The sequence below is a fragment of the Pteropus vampyrus genome, unplaced genomic scaffold (genome assembly GCF_000151845.1).
Source record: "Pteropus vampyrus isolate Shadow unplaced genomic scaffold, Pvam_2.0 Scaffold80, whole genome shotgun sequence".
Taxonomy (NCBI): Eukaryota; Metazoa; Chordata; class Mammalia; order Chiroptera; family Pteropodidae; genus Pteropus; species Pteropus vampyrus.
Window position 1 is genome coordinate 4,523,521 of NW_011888861.1, and position 13,907 is coordinate 4,537,427.

General features: G+C 38.0%; 1 protein-coding gene and 1 pseudogene across 3 annotated transcripts in view; both read left to right on the plus strand.

Moving 5' to 3' along the window:
• The window catches only part of DTNBP1 (dystrobrevin binding protein 1), a 134,689-nt gene that overhangs the window by 37,005 nt on the left and 83,777 nt on the right, over positions 1-13,907 (plus strand). The gene's annotated exons all lie outside the window — the stretch shown is intronic.
• On the plus strand, positions 8,246-9,856 carry LOC105293945 (annotated as a pseudogene).

Sequence of the window (13,907 nt, forward strand, 5' to 3'; positions counted from 1 at the left end):
AAGAACTTGTCCATTTCTTCTAGATAATTGAATTTGGCGCATATTGTCTTTCATAGTATTCTTGTATGATCCTTTGTATTTCTGTGGTGTCTGTTGTAACTTCTCTTTCATTTCTGATTTTGTTTATTTGAGTCTTATTTTTTTAGTAAGTCTAGCCAGAGGTTTGTCAATCTTATTAATCTTTTCAAAGAATAAGATCTTTATTGCATTGATTTTTCTATTGTCTTTTTATTTTCTATTTCATTTAATTCTGCTCTAATATTTATTCTTTCCTTCCTTCTGCTTACTTTGGGTTTCATTTGTTCCTTTTCCATTCTTTAAGATGTAATGTTATGTTGTTTATTTGAGATTTCGCTTGTTTCTTGAGATAGGGATGTAATGATATAAACTTCCCTCTTATTACTGCTTTTGCTGCATCCCAAAAGTTTAGATATCTCATATTGTCATTCTCATTTGTTTCTACATATCTTTTGATCTCTCCTTTTATTTCTTCTTTGACCGGTTGTTCTTTAGTAGCATGTTGTTTAACCTTCATATATTTGTGGGTTTTCCCACTTTTTTATTTTTTGCAGTTGATTTATAATTTCAAAACATTGTGGTTGGAGAATACGTTTGGTATGATTTCAGTCTTCTTAAATTTGTTGAGGCTCGTTTTGTGTCCTAACATGATGTATCCTTGAGAATGTTCCACGTGCACTAGGGAAGAATATATAATCTGGTGTTCTGGGATGAAGGCTCTGTAAATGCTGATTATATTCTTTTGGTCTAATGTGTCATTTAAGGCCAATATTTTCTTACTGATTTTCTGTTTGGATGATACTAGCTATAGCTGTCAATGGGGTATTTAGGTCCCTTATTATAATTTATTTATTTATTTTATTTTTTCAGTTTCTCCCTTTAGTTCTATTAAATAGTTGTTTTATGTATTTAGGTGCTCTCTGGTTGGGTACATATATATTGATAAGTGTTTTGTTTCTTGATTAAATTAACTTGTACTGTGATTGACTCTCCAAGACTTTGGAAAAAAAATTACATATGTGTAGATATTTATTTGTTAACACTTATAGCATCTTTATAAAATAAATATTCATTAGTAAATGCCAAAGTATTTTGTATCTAATGGTCTAGTAAGGTATTAGACTTGTGATTTAAATTGAAGTTATACTTTTATTCTGAAATGATTACTATTGATTTAATTCAAAACTATTAACAGAAATACAATTTGTTTTTGTTATTGTGAAAAGTCTTTGAAGATCTGAATTTGAATTTTTCTCTGCCACTTGATTACATGTACGAGCTTTTGCAAATAACCTATCTGGCTTTCTTATCTGTAAAATAGAGATAATGAATCTTTCTTGCAGGATTATGAAACATAAGAGACAGTTTTTTTTTATTGTTTTAATGGCCAAATAAAAGGCCCATTTAGCTCACAGAATCACTGGTGATTCTCAATTCTAGTTAACTTGCTTGTCTAAACACACAGTGGAAATACTGAATATGAAACATTGCTTAATGCCATTTATAAACTATAATCTTTCTGAAACTCTTAACCAATTTTACTCAGCATATAAAAGGAAGAAAGATCTTTTCAAAGATATCTCTTGGAAGCAATTTATTTAGTTAAGCTATAAATAAACATATATGTATACTATATGTGGCTGATTAATAATTGGTTTTAGTAGAAATAATTTAAGTTGGTAGTACTGAGAAAATGGGGCAATCTTATTCAGTAAAGTGTAGATCAATCAAAAATATCTTTTAAATAATTCATGTAGAACATTTACTATTCAGAGATGTTTTATTTACCTTTTAAGCTCTTTCTTGGTTATTTCTACTCAATCTTTAGGTATCAAAACTGGAATATGATGAAGGTTAGTGTAATGATAACAGATTAGTTTTGATTGATACAGAACTTTCATTTAACACAGTGGATTGAACACAGTCACTTATTTTCACTGAAATTCTACTAACATGATAATAAAGAACTTTTTTAAAGTTGTAATTCCCCAAAACGAGAAGACTGGCAGAGGAAATATCCTCAACATTTTGGAAGACAAGGTAGATGATGTGCAGTAGCTGACTTAGCAGAGCAGAGAAAGCTGAGGCCTAAGCAGAGACTCCAGTGCCTGTAGATGGGGGCTCAGACATGAAGCATGCGGCGTGTCCCACAGAGCTCTGGAAAAGTTCATGAATTGAAGACACCAGGAACCTTAAAAGATAAGCAGTGTTGAAAGTAATATTTGGAGAAGTTAGATGCCCTGATCTTCTCAGTCATGTGATTACCTTAACCCTAGCCCATAAGTGGCACTAGGCTGCACCGAAGAGGCTCCAGACTTGAATAGTCTGTACACATTTGAGGGAGAGTAGAGCTACTGCTATATTGAAAACGGAGAAATTAAGTGAAAGTTTACATAGGGAACAGTGAGGATCTTTAGGTCTTGTTCCTCACTGGCTGCCAGAACTCTGGCAGCTAAACTTACATCCCCTATGCAGAATATTGGAGGCTTCACATGAGAAACTAACCAGCTCAAGAGAAAAGACCTGCAGGTATGGGCATTTGGTAAGTTCTTTGATGAAGCAGTCTGTATCTTAACATCATCTGATAATGAGCCCCACACCGCTGTACATGACTTCTAATCAACTTTTTGGTGCCTCACTCTTAAATATGAATGGACAGCTGAGGAAGCATATCCAATTGAGGAAATCTTCAACATGAAAGGGACTAAAATAAATAAAAAATAAACTAATTTTATATATTTAAAAGCCACAGAGGAATGAGAGACTGAGGGGAGCAGAAGAAAACTTAAAAATAATAATTAATAGTCTCAGATATAGGAGGCCATCTTATAAGAGACCATTTCGCATTTATGAGACATGAACAGGATGGTACAAGAACGAGCTCTTAGAAATACAGTACATGATAGGAGAAGTAGCAAACTTCCACCGAAGCATTGGAAGATAATGTTAAGACTTTATATGAGAGAACAAAAAGACAGAAAGGCTAAGTGTTAAGAAAATTAGAACATTAATTCCTAAGTCCCATATCTGACTACTGGGAGCTTCAGAAAGAAAGGAGAGAGAAAAAGAGGAGACAAATTTATTAAAGAAAAAGTACAAGAAAATTGTTCAGAACTAAAAGATATGAAAGAGTTTGAAAGGGTCTACCAAGTACTTGGCACAACAAGTGGGAAAAGATCCGTGTCAATACATATTTTTGTAAACTTCACTAGGAATGAAAATCATAAAAGCCTTTAGAACGGTCTTATGTTAAAGATTAGATATCAAAAGGAACTTCAGTGTTCTAGCAACATTAGAAGTAGGAAATGATTTTTACTTCATATTTACTTAGCAAAATTTTCATCAAGTATAAAGAAATAGTCATTTCCAGGCACACAAGGGCTTAAATTTAGCTCATGTGCATACTTTATCAAGAAACTGTTGGAGGATATGCTTTAAAGACAAGGGAATAAATCAAGAAGAAGGAAGATCAAACATAGAAGAGAGATGAATTGCTCTAAGAGGGTCCATCCAGTTCAGAAAAGAAACAAAAGGAATTCCCAGGATGGTGAAAAGAAGTTTCAGCAGGCCTGGAAAACAATCAGACTGAAGCAGGAGGACCTTCTGGATGATTCCATGAGCAGTATTTCCAATGGGAAAAAGTGAAGCACATGGGTTGTGTGATATGCTTGACCATATTAAGTGGAGTTTATAAGTGCTGATGGAGAGTTCGATAATGAATTAGTGATAAGTATGTTTTTAAAAAACTAAGCAAACAAGCCAACTGTTAACACTAAGGGAAAGCACAGTTTTATAAGAAAAGAAATAACACATTACGTGGTTCAGTCAAACTATATATATACTATATATATATATACAAACTATATATATATATATACACACACACACACACATAACTTTATAATAATTAAATGTAGAATATTGATTTAAGTGAGAATTGTAATATAACTTATTAAGAGAAGATGGGGAGAGGAGGCATGTTTGTATTGAGGGGTAGGAGGGGTTTAAGAAAAGCTAATCTTCATCTTCCACAGCAAGAAATCAGTGAGTAATATTTAAAATTGAAAAAAAAGAATATGAGTATTTGCATATTATTTAGAAATAATAGAGGTAAATCCCAGAAGAAATACCTGAAAGAATTGAATGTGGCTGCTTGTGACAGGACATGAAGGCGGAGAGATCTGGAGCAAGGAACTAATCCTTATCATAAATAAACCCTTGTAGATATGATTTGACTCAAGGAATGTACATATACTATTTTTGATAAACATAAAAATTGAATTAAGATATTTCTTATTAGCTGCAACATTCCCTGAAGTGTTTTACATGGAATACTACACTGAGAAGATAGCCACTGATAAAACATTCCGGGATCAGTTAAGTTCCAGAAACACTTTACCCTGTCTTTAGCTCATTGAGGCAGTACACGTCGGAATATTAAGGGTTCTGAGAATCCCTGTAGTAAAAAATAATTGGTTTGACTCAGCATTTCACAACTTACTTGCTTACAGAACCAATTTGCATGTAAAACATATTAAAATTCTGTGACTAGGTATTCTATATAACACCATCTGAGAAATTTTCAAATACTGTTACCCAAAATTAAATTTTTATTATCTGATTCACAAGAGAAGTTTCTCAAAAATAAACCTCCTACCTTTTTAACAAGATGCTAAACTAATGATTTTCCTTTTCTTGCTCTGAAGGAGATAATGTGTGAACAAAACAGGGTGTGTGTGTGTGTGTGTGTGTGTGTGTGTGTGTGTGTGTGTGTGTGTGTTTACAATGTCTGCACGCTCTGTAGCTTTCCAGAAAACCTGGGGCAGACAACTGAATAGGGATGGAAAGAATGGGGGAATGAAGGGTAATTTTTCATATATCTCCAATGCAAATAGTCTTTATAATAGGCTCCAATGCATTTTCTTATTCAGCTCCCATGAGAGCCTGTGGAGTAAGCTGGGCAGCAATTATTGGAGTCGAGGAGAAGTTACATGAAATCGTCTGTCTGCTTAGGGGTCAGCATCAGAGCCCCAGTCTTCAGACCCCATCCCCAAACTTGTCTTTTTTTTTTTTTTTTTGACTTTCGAATTGGAACAAACTGAATCAGTCCCAGATGTTGTTATCAGTGCATCTTAATTGAGGCTGGAGATATGATAGTTCATCATACATTTGATGGACATCCTAGCACAGACAATAGATGCCTGCCCTCTTCAAAAGTAGGGGTATGATCTGTTCCCAACAATAGTGGTGGCTTGTTATGGCGGTGATTCTCACAGTGGGCAGGGGAACATACAGCTTTATGTTCCCAGGGAAGAGTCTGATAACACTAACTACCCTTGGAAAAAGACATTTGAATAGATAGTTTAACCTATTTCTGCATTGAAGGTCATCCTTCAGCTAGTTATCTAATAAAAGTGACATATAAGGAACTATATAGTTGTAGGGGGAAAATGCCTAAAAATAGCTTTTCTAATAACTTTCAGCATATAAAGTGATATTGCTATTACCAATACCTTTTATGGACGAGAATAGACACTGCCTTGATAAATAGTAAAACAAGTATAGTGGATGTGGCTATAGGCAGGAGACAAGTACTAATGCTAGTGGCTAAGTTGTCAGTTTAGAAGATGATTTAGCCATCCAAGTCTAACTCAGGGATCCCTTGCATAAGCTTTCATAAGCAATAGGAAATGTGTTTTTCATCAAGTAAAAAGAGTTCACATTTGGTATATGAACCAAAATAAAGAAGCTAAAACCATGTACACAAGTTTGTCTAGCTAGCAGTTAGAAAAATAGACTTGAAATTTGAGAGTCAGCTTACATTTTTAGTCACAGAGTTGGGGGGAAAGAGGTGATAAATGTATAATTTAAAAAGGATAATTTCAGATAATTATATAGGTTTTGAAGAAAATAAAGCAGGATAATGTTATAGTGGTAAGGTCAGGGGATGGGTGCTGCTTTGAGGCAGATGAGAAGGGAAGGCTCATCTGAGAACATACAGGGAACTAAGACCTGGATAAGAAGACAGCCATATGAAGATCTAGGATTATACAGTTCCAAGCAGAAGGAATAATAGGTGCAAAGATCTTGAATCATGAACAATAAATAAGTTTAGGAGAATGAAGAAGTAGAGCCAAAAAGAAATGTCAAGTCTCAACCTGATATGTTTTTAATCTTTCCAGTACTGCCATAGTATTCTATGGCAGTACTGGAAATTCTCTCACAATCGTTAGTCATATTGTACTTAAAATCAGACATAAGTGTATAATTTAATGAAAATATTTCTTATTTTCAATTTCTGGATCCTTTGTGTTCCCCTTCAGTATGTAGCTTACTATCAGAATGTCTCTGAAAATAGCTACATCTCAAAGAACAGTGTGATTTTAGTAATTCTGCTTAATTATAAATGACCGATAATTTTAACTGTCTTTTATTGGCCTTGAAATCAGCTTAGGGCCATATTAAACTCTAGAAACATTCTCACTTATTCATTTAGACTTTGAAACTTAATTGTTGTCTCTTAGAGACTGTCTCTTGTAAGTGGAGGAGGTCACTGTTTCTATTGATGAGGTTTAGTGTTCATGCATATTTTGTGAAAGTCATTCCTTTTGCTCGGTTTGTATTATAGCTATTGCTACAGAACTATGCTCTTCTTTGTGTTTGTTTTATTTTTTGGTAACATATGGACTGTAGATTAAGTTTATGTATCCTTAAGCAAAGCATAACAGATTTATTTGAGATGTTACAGCCTATCTTTAGTTGTGTTTGACCAGTTTGTGTTCTAGAGAATAACCTGCCAAACTCCTGAGCTTCAAGAAATGACTGTGTAATTTGTACAGGTAGTAGGCCACAGGACTGACCTGTACTTGCATTTTAGAAAGTTGGGATGGTGCTGGAGAGGCTTGGCAGAAGTGTGGCACATAGGCCTGGCTTTGCTGAGAGTAGAACAGAAGAAAGCAATGGCATTCTCCAGGGTAAAAATGGTTCTGGATTCAAGAGAGAAGGTCCAAAGAACCTTATCCAAGGGAGATATGCAGAAAGGCAATAATCAGCTCCTGAGGTTCTGTATTGGAGGTCTGTTTAAATGCTGAATGCAAAATGGATCAGGAGAACTGTCCCTCAGGCAATGCTTTTACAAGAAGGGTGTGGACTTCTTCATCTGCCAAAAACCGAGTAGAGTTAACAGTGACCAGATTTACTCCCCAACCTGATACAGCCAAAAACCAGACAAAATAAATGAAATAACACTTTTTAAGACATTAGACATCTGGCAAAGAGGAGAAGTAAGCCTTGATGGACAAGACACAAGTGTAGTGAGCCCTATGATTGTCCCAGTATTCTGCCTTGATAAAGTTTCCCGGCTACAGTGTAGAAAGTGTGTGTTTGGAGAGAAGGAGGGGAATGTGGTACCGGGGAGACTAGGAAGAGCCCGACATGCTCTCTGGGTTGAAGAGACTGAGCTGAGAGTCTGGGAAGACCAAGGCAATTAGAGTCTACAGGACACAGTACCAGAGAGGAGAGAGCTGCACAGAGAGCATCCTAGAAATCTGCAGAGGGTTTCCCTTGAATATTCAGGGAGTACTAATAATGTATGTGAGGAGGCTACTCAAGACAGGAGGAAAAAAACATCCAAGAGGATTAGTTAACAGTGCCCGGTGTCTACATAGTGCCTGTTCGCAACAGCCACGCTGTAAAAACTCATATAATTGACAGGGCATTGGGAAGTGCACCCAGGAAGGTCTTCCCTTGATAGGGGGTATAATGAACCCTGCGTAACAAATCATATAAGCAAACATCAGAAGGATCAAATTATTTCCAACAAATTAACGGTATCAGTAATATTTGTAGGAATACAAAAATATCTAGCACCCAACAAGGTAAGGCACAATGTCTGGCATCAAATCAAAGATACTAGGCAAACATCAAAGAGATAACCAATCAAAGCCAATTTAGAACTGATATAGATGTTAGAATTAGCAGACGACATTAAAACCAGTTATTGTAACTATTCTGTAAGTTAAAAAAATTAGAGACGTGGAAGATATATTTTTTTAAAGCCCAAACTTGTGTCTCTCTCCTCCATTTTCTCATTTTACTGCTTCCTCCCATTAGATGCTATATTTTAGATGGTGCCAGGTGGTTAATTAATAGTAAATTATTATATTTATTACCATACAGTAATCACACTTGCTAGGCCAGTGACCTCTTGAAAAGAGAATATGAATTTGCTGGTTTCATGAATGTGTAATCACATCTTACATTTTTTTTTCAAAATCAAACCTAAGCTTATGAGTTGACAAGGAATTGAACTTAACAAAATTCTTGTTCTAAAATGTCTGTTGGAAAATAAATCTTGATAGTTTCAGATTTTATGTGTAGTCATAAGAACAGATGTAGCTGGATTATTTAACAGATTATTAGATCCTTGGGTTGATAGTAAATACAATGGAGGACTGATATTTAAGTTCTTTAAGCATTATTTTGGACAAGGAATCCGTTTGCCATCGATATTAAAAACTCATGTCCTGACTTAATTCTTTAAAAATCATGTTTCTAGACAGCAAGGAGCTGCCTCCTTGCTGCTGCTCAACTACTCAAGGCTGGTGGGGTGTGGACTTCCCTGTTGGCCCCGCCTCCTAGGCACTGAGCAATTGAGAGCAGCACTCAGGGCTGGAATGTAGATGGTAGAGTAGCAATGAGAAGCAGTTAGTACTGAGTCTCTGAGACAAGCCCAGTTCCGGTCTCAGCCGCAGCAACAGTGATCGTGATTGCTGAACGAAGAGTGCCTAGGGTAGCTGGTCAAGATGCTGAATATTAAAATCTTCAGCGGCAGCTCCTACCAGGACTTATTCCAGAGAATTGCTGACCACCTGGGCCTGGAGCTAGGCAAGGTGGTTACTAAGAAATTTAGCAACCAGGAGACCTCGGTGGAAAGTGGCGAAAATGTATGTGGAGAGGATGTCCACATCATTCAGAGTGGCTGTGGTGAAATTAATGACAACTTAATGGAACTTTTGATCATGAATAATGCCTGCAAGATTGCTTCAGCCAGCCAGGTTACTGCAGTCATCCCGTGCTTCCCTTATGCCCACAGGATAAGAAGGATAAGAGCTGTGCTCCAGTCTCAGCCAAGCTTATTGCAAATATGCTCTCTGTAGCAGGTACAGATCATACTATCACCATGAACCTGCAGCTTATCAAATTCTGGGCTTTTTTGATATCCCTTGGACAATTAATATGCAGCCAGCTGTCCTGAAGTGGATAAAGAAGAACATCTCTGGAGAAACTGCATTATTGTCTCACCCAATGCTGGGGGAGCTAAGGGAGTGACCTTGATTGCAGACCAGTTGAATGTGGACTTTGCTTTGATTCACAAAGAACAGAAGAAAGCCAGTAAAGTGCAGGTAGGAGATATGAAGGATCACGTGGCCATCCTGGTGGATGACATGGCTGACATGGCTGACACTTGTGACACAACCTGTCATTCAGCTGACAATCTTCTCTCAGGTGGAGCTACCAGAGTTTATTCTATCTTGACTCAGGGAATCTTTTCTGGCCCAGCCATTTCTCACATCAATAACACATGCTTTGAAGCAGTCATAGTCATCAGTACCATACCTCAGGAGGATAAAATGAAGCATAAGCATTGCTCCAAAGTAGAGGTGATCGACGTCTCTGTGATCCTTGCAAAAGCCATCAGGAGAACTCACAATGGGGCATCTGTTTTCTTCCTCTTCAGACATATTCCTTTATAATAGAATAACTTCTAAGGCATTTAAAAAATAAAGTGAACCCTGCCCCTTATTTTCTCTAGGTATTTGATGAAAAATTCAGCAGAAGACCCAGCTTGCTTGTAGCTTTCTGTATCCCGTATCAGGTATATGTAGGGAAAAACAGATTAAGACTAGCTGCTCAGTTTTCTTCTTGCCTCATCTCATTCTGGCTTCTTTGATTTTGTGAGCCTTGCAGGTTTAATTGTAACTCAGCTGCTGCAAGGCTTCAGACTTTGAAGTTTGTTGTTGGGGTTGTTTGATGTGATTGGGGAAGCTCAGACTGTTTTGCATGGGAATGCTTCAGGGTTTCCTTGGCTCAGAACTACTAGCAACAAAGCCAATCCCTCCACCCCAATAACATGTGACAAGTTTTCTAAGGTCTATGTTCAATTACAAGAGCCCTGGGCAGCCCAGAACCCAGCTAAGACAGGCAGCTCTTGGTGTAACAGTGAAATGTTCTCTTTCTCTCCCTCTTCCTTTCCCTCTCCCAATAATAGCTCCTGCTATTGATAAGCCAGTTGACTGGACTGCTTGAGGCTTGAATATTTTGCAAAAATAACTCTTTGTCAGAAGTAGTCTCTCCTGAAGAGGTGAGGAAATCTGTGCAAAACAGTGATTTTATATCAAAGATTTGTGGAAACCTCAGGACCAGACTCAGATCAGCGGGAGTCAACAGACCAACCTGGAACAAAGAGTTTTGGAAATTTCGTGCTCTGCCTTGGATCCCAGTTAGTGCCTAGCTATTAGAATTCTCACCCACCTCTTGTCTCACCCCTCCTCCCTTCTCTTGACAAAACAAAATACTTGAACTTCAAGTGCTCCTAAGATGGATTTGCAGAAGCGTTAAAGGACGCCCATCTTCCCCATAGGCACCTTCTCAATCAATAAACCTTTCCTTACTCCAAACTCTGATATGCTGAATATTGGCTTTTTGAAGCATAGGGTACACAAACCTTGAATCGGTTACATCTGGTGGGGGCCTGAGGGGAGGCAGCACAGTGCAGCAGATGCTTTTTAGGAGGAAAAAAGCCTGATCCATCACCCTGTGCTGGAAGACTGTCATTTAGATCAGGGGTTCCCAACCAGGCCGCATGGCAGGAGGTGACAGAGATGAGCGAGCGAGGGAGGCTCCATCTGTATTTACAGCCACAGCGCTAGCTAGCATCACCACTTCATCTCCACCTCAGATCATCAGGCATTAGATTCTTCAGCATTAGATACTTATAGGAGCATGAACCCTATGGTAAACTGTGCTTGTGAGAGATCTAGGTTGCGTGTTCCTTGTGAGAATCTAATGCCTGATTTATCTGAGGTAGAGCTGAGGCAGTGATGCTAGCACTGGGGAGTGGCTGCAAATACAGATAAATACATTAGAACAGGTTTGACTATAGCACAGAAGCCATAATAAATCAATTGCTTGAAGACTCATATCAAAACCCTATCATTGAGTGGCAAGTGACAATTTAGCTGCATCTGGTGGCAGGCTTTAAGTCAGAATCCAACTCTTATTTCAGTCCACATGTGGCCTGCCCATTATTTTATTTACCACTTCCATATGTGCCTCTTTCCCGCACTGTTCACTTGTGTCAGTCACAGTTTTGGGAAGCCCACAAGCTAACCCTAGCCAAAATGAGTAAAAAACAAACATCACTGGAGAGCTTCTTTGAGAAGCTGGAAGGACCCAATGGCTAACCACATTGCTAAAACTAAGAAGCCCTTTACTATTGGTGAAGAGTTGATCCTGTCTGCTGCTAAGGACATTTATCATGAACTTTTAAGGGAGGCTGCAGTTCAAAAGGTGGCGTGTGTTCCTCTTTCAGCTAGCATCGTAACTAGACGAATTGATGAAATAGCAGAGGATATTGAGGCACAATTGTTAGAGAGGATTAATGAGTCACCATGGCATGCAGTCTAGGTTGACGAGTCTACTGATGTTGACGGCAAGGCAACAATGCTTGTTTTTTGTGCAATCAGTTTCTCAGGAGGATGTGCGTGAGGATATGTTATGTGCACTTTTGTTGCCAACCAACACCATGGCTGCAGAACTATTCAAGTCTTTGATCACATATCAGGAAGACCGAATTGGTCATTTTGTGTCAGTATATGCACGGACAGAGCGGCTGCCATGACTGGATGGCTTTCTGGTTTCACTACTTGGGTCAAAGAAGTCGCTTCTGAGTGTGAGTCTGTGTACTGTGTCTTCCATAGAGAAATGCTGGCTAGCCAAAAAATGTCACCTGAACTTAACATTTTGCGGGATGTGATTAAAATTATCAACCACATTAAACTACATACCCTTAACTCAACGTCTGGTCGCGCAGCTCTGTGAGGAGATGGATGCAGAGCGCACACGTCTTCTCTTATGCGCATAAGTAAGATGGCTTTCTAAAGGTAGATCACTGGCCAGAGTTTTTGAATTACAAGAGCTGCTCCAGAGATTTCTTTTAGAAAAATAGTCACCACTTGCAGCACATTTTAGTGACACAGAATGGGTCGCAAAACTAACTTACTTGTGTAACATATTCATCCTGCTTGACCAACTCAGTCTCTTACTTCAGGGGAGAATGACAACAGTGTTCAAGTCAACAGATACAGTGGCTGCATTCAAAGCCAAACTGGAATTATGGGGGCGATGAGTGAACAATGAGATTTTTGACATGTTTCAAACATGAGCAGAGATTTTGAAAGAGTATGAACCTAGGGCCTTCTTTCTCCCAGCTGGTGCATGATCACCTATCTCACCTTTCAAAACAGTTTGAGCTTTACTTCCGAACCACAAAAGACCCATTATCTGGGAGGGAATGGAACTGAGACTAGTTTGTGAGTAAGCCAGGTGAATTGACTTTGTCCGTGCTAGAAGAGGATCAACTGCTTGAGATCGCAAAGGACTGTGGCCTTAAAAGTATATTTGAGGCAACTTCAAATCTCCATACGTTCTGGATTAAAGTCAAGGCAGAATATCCTGAGATTGCCACAAAAGCATTGAAAAGCCTGCTTCCATTTCCAACATCCTATCTTTGTGAAGCAGGGTTTTCTGCAGTGACAGCAACCAAAATGAGATTACGGAGTAGACTGGACATAAGCAACAAACTTTGGTTGTCACTGTCTCCCATCACCCCCAGATGGGACCGTCTAGTTACAGGAAAACAAGTTCAGGGCTCCCACTGATTCTGTATTATCATGGGTGGTATAATTTCATTATATATTACAATGTAATCATAATAGAAATAAAGTGCACAATATTAAATGTAATGTGTTTGAATCATCCCCAAATCATCCCCTCCCCCCCACACTCCCCAGTCTGTGGAAAAATTATCTTCCACAGAACTGGTCCCTAGTGGCAAAAAGGTTGGGGACTGCTGGCTTAGAGTCTCTTTTGTACATGTTTCTTTCCCTTCAACCATCTTGACCAAATATTTTCCTGGCCAAATATCTTCTTGTGCCCAAATGATCATTATGCTGTAGTCTTCTGGAAAGCAAACCTCACTTCTTACTATGTGTTCTCTAACATTTACATGAGATTATTTTGTGTAGCTTAATCTTCTTTAGCCCACTACCACTGTGGTAGAAGTTTCTAGGTTGTGTTGTAGTGCCTTTTGATTAATTTAGTATTTAATTTTCATCTTTCTTCCTTGAATCTGTTTGATCTTTCACATTGCCTTGGGTTTCTGTTAAAAAGATTGATGTTACCAGCTCTTGTAGAGGTAACTAATAAAGTGTCTGTGTGATTGTGGGTCTGTATCATATTTCTACTGCTCTCTGCCGGAGGTTTGGTTTAGGTGCCTTGCTGCCCAGTGATAGCTCTTATTCTTTGTTTCCAAACGATTAGCTGCATTGTTAAGCCAGGAGAAGACAATCATTGGCAATCATTGGCAATCATTGATTATTCAACTGTAACACCTTAAGATGTCTTGTGTTTACTTAGAACTAGATATGTACAGTGTAATTATATGCATTATGCCTGAATTATAGGATGTATAGTGCCTGCTGGATCTCTGGTTCTTATTTCTGGGGATAAGAATTAAGTATTTTCTTATTGGAAGGATATAGTTTCTATAATTTATTTATTTTGAATCAATTTTGCCAAATGTAAAAATTTTTCTACATTATTGACAC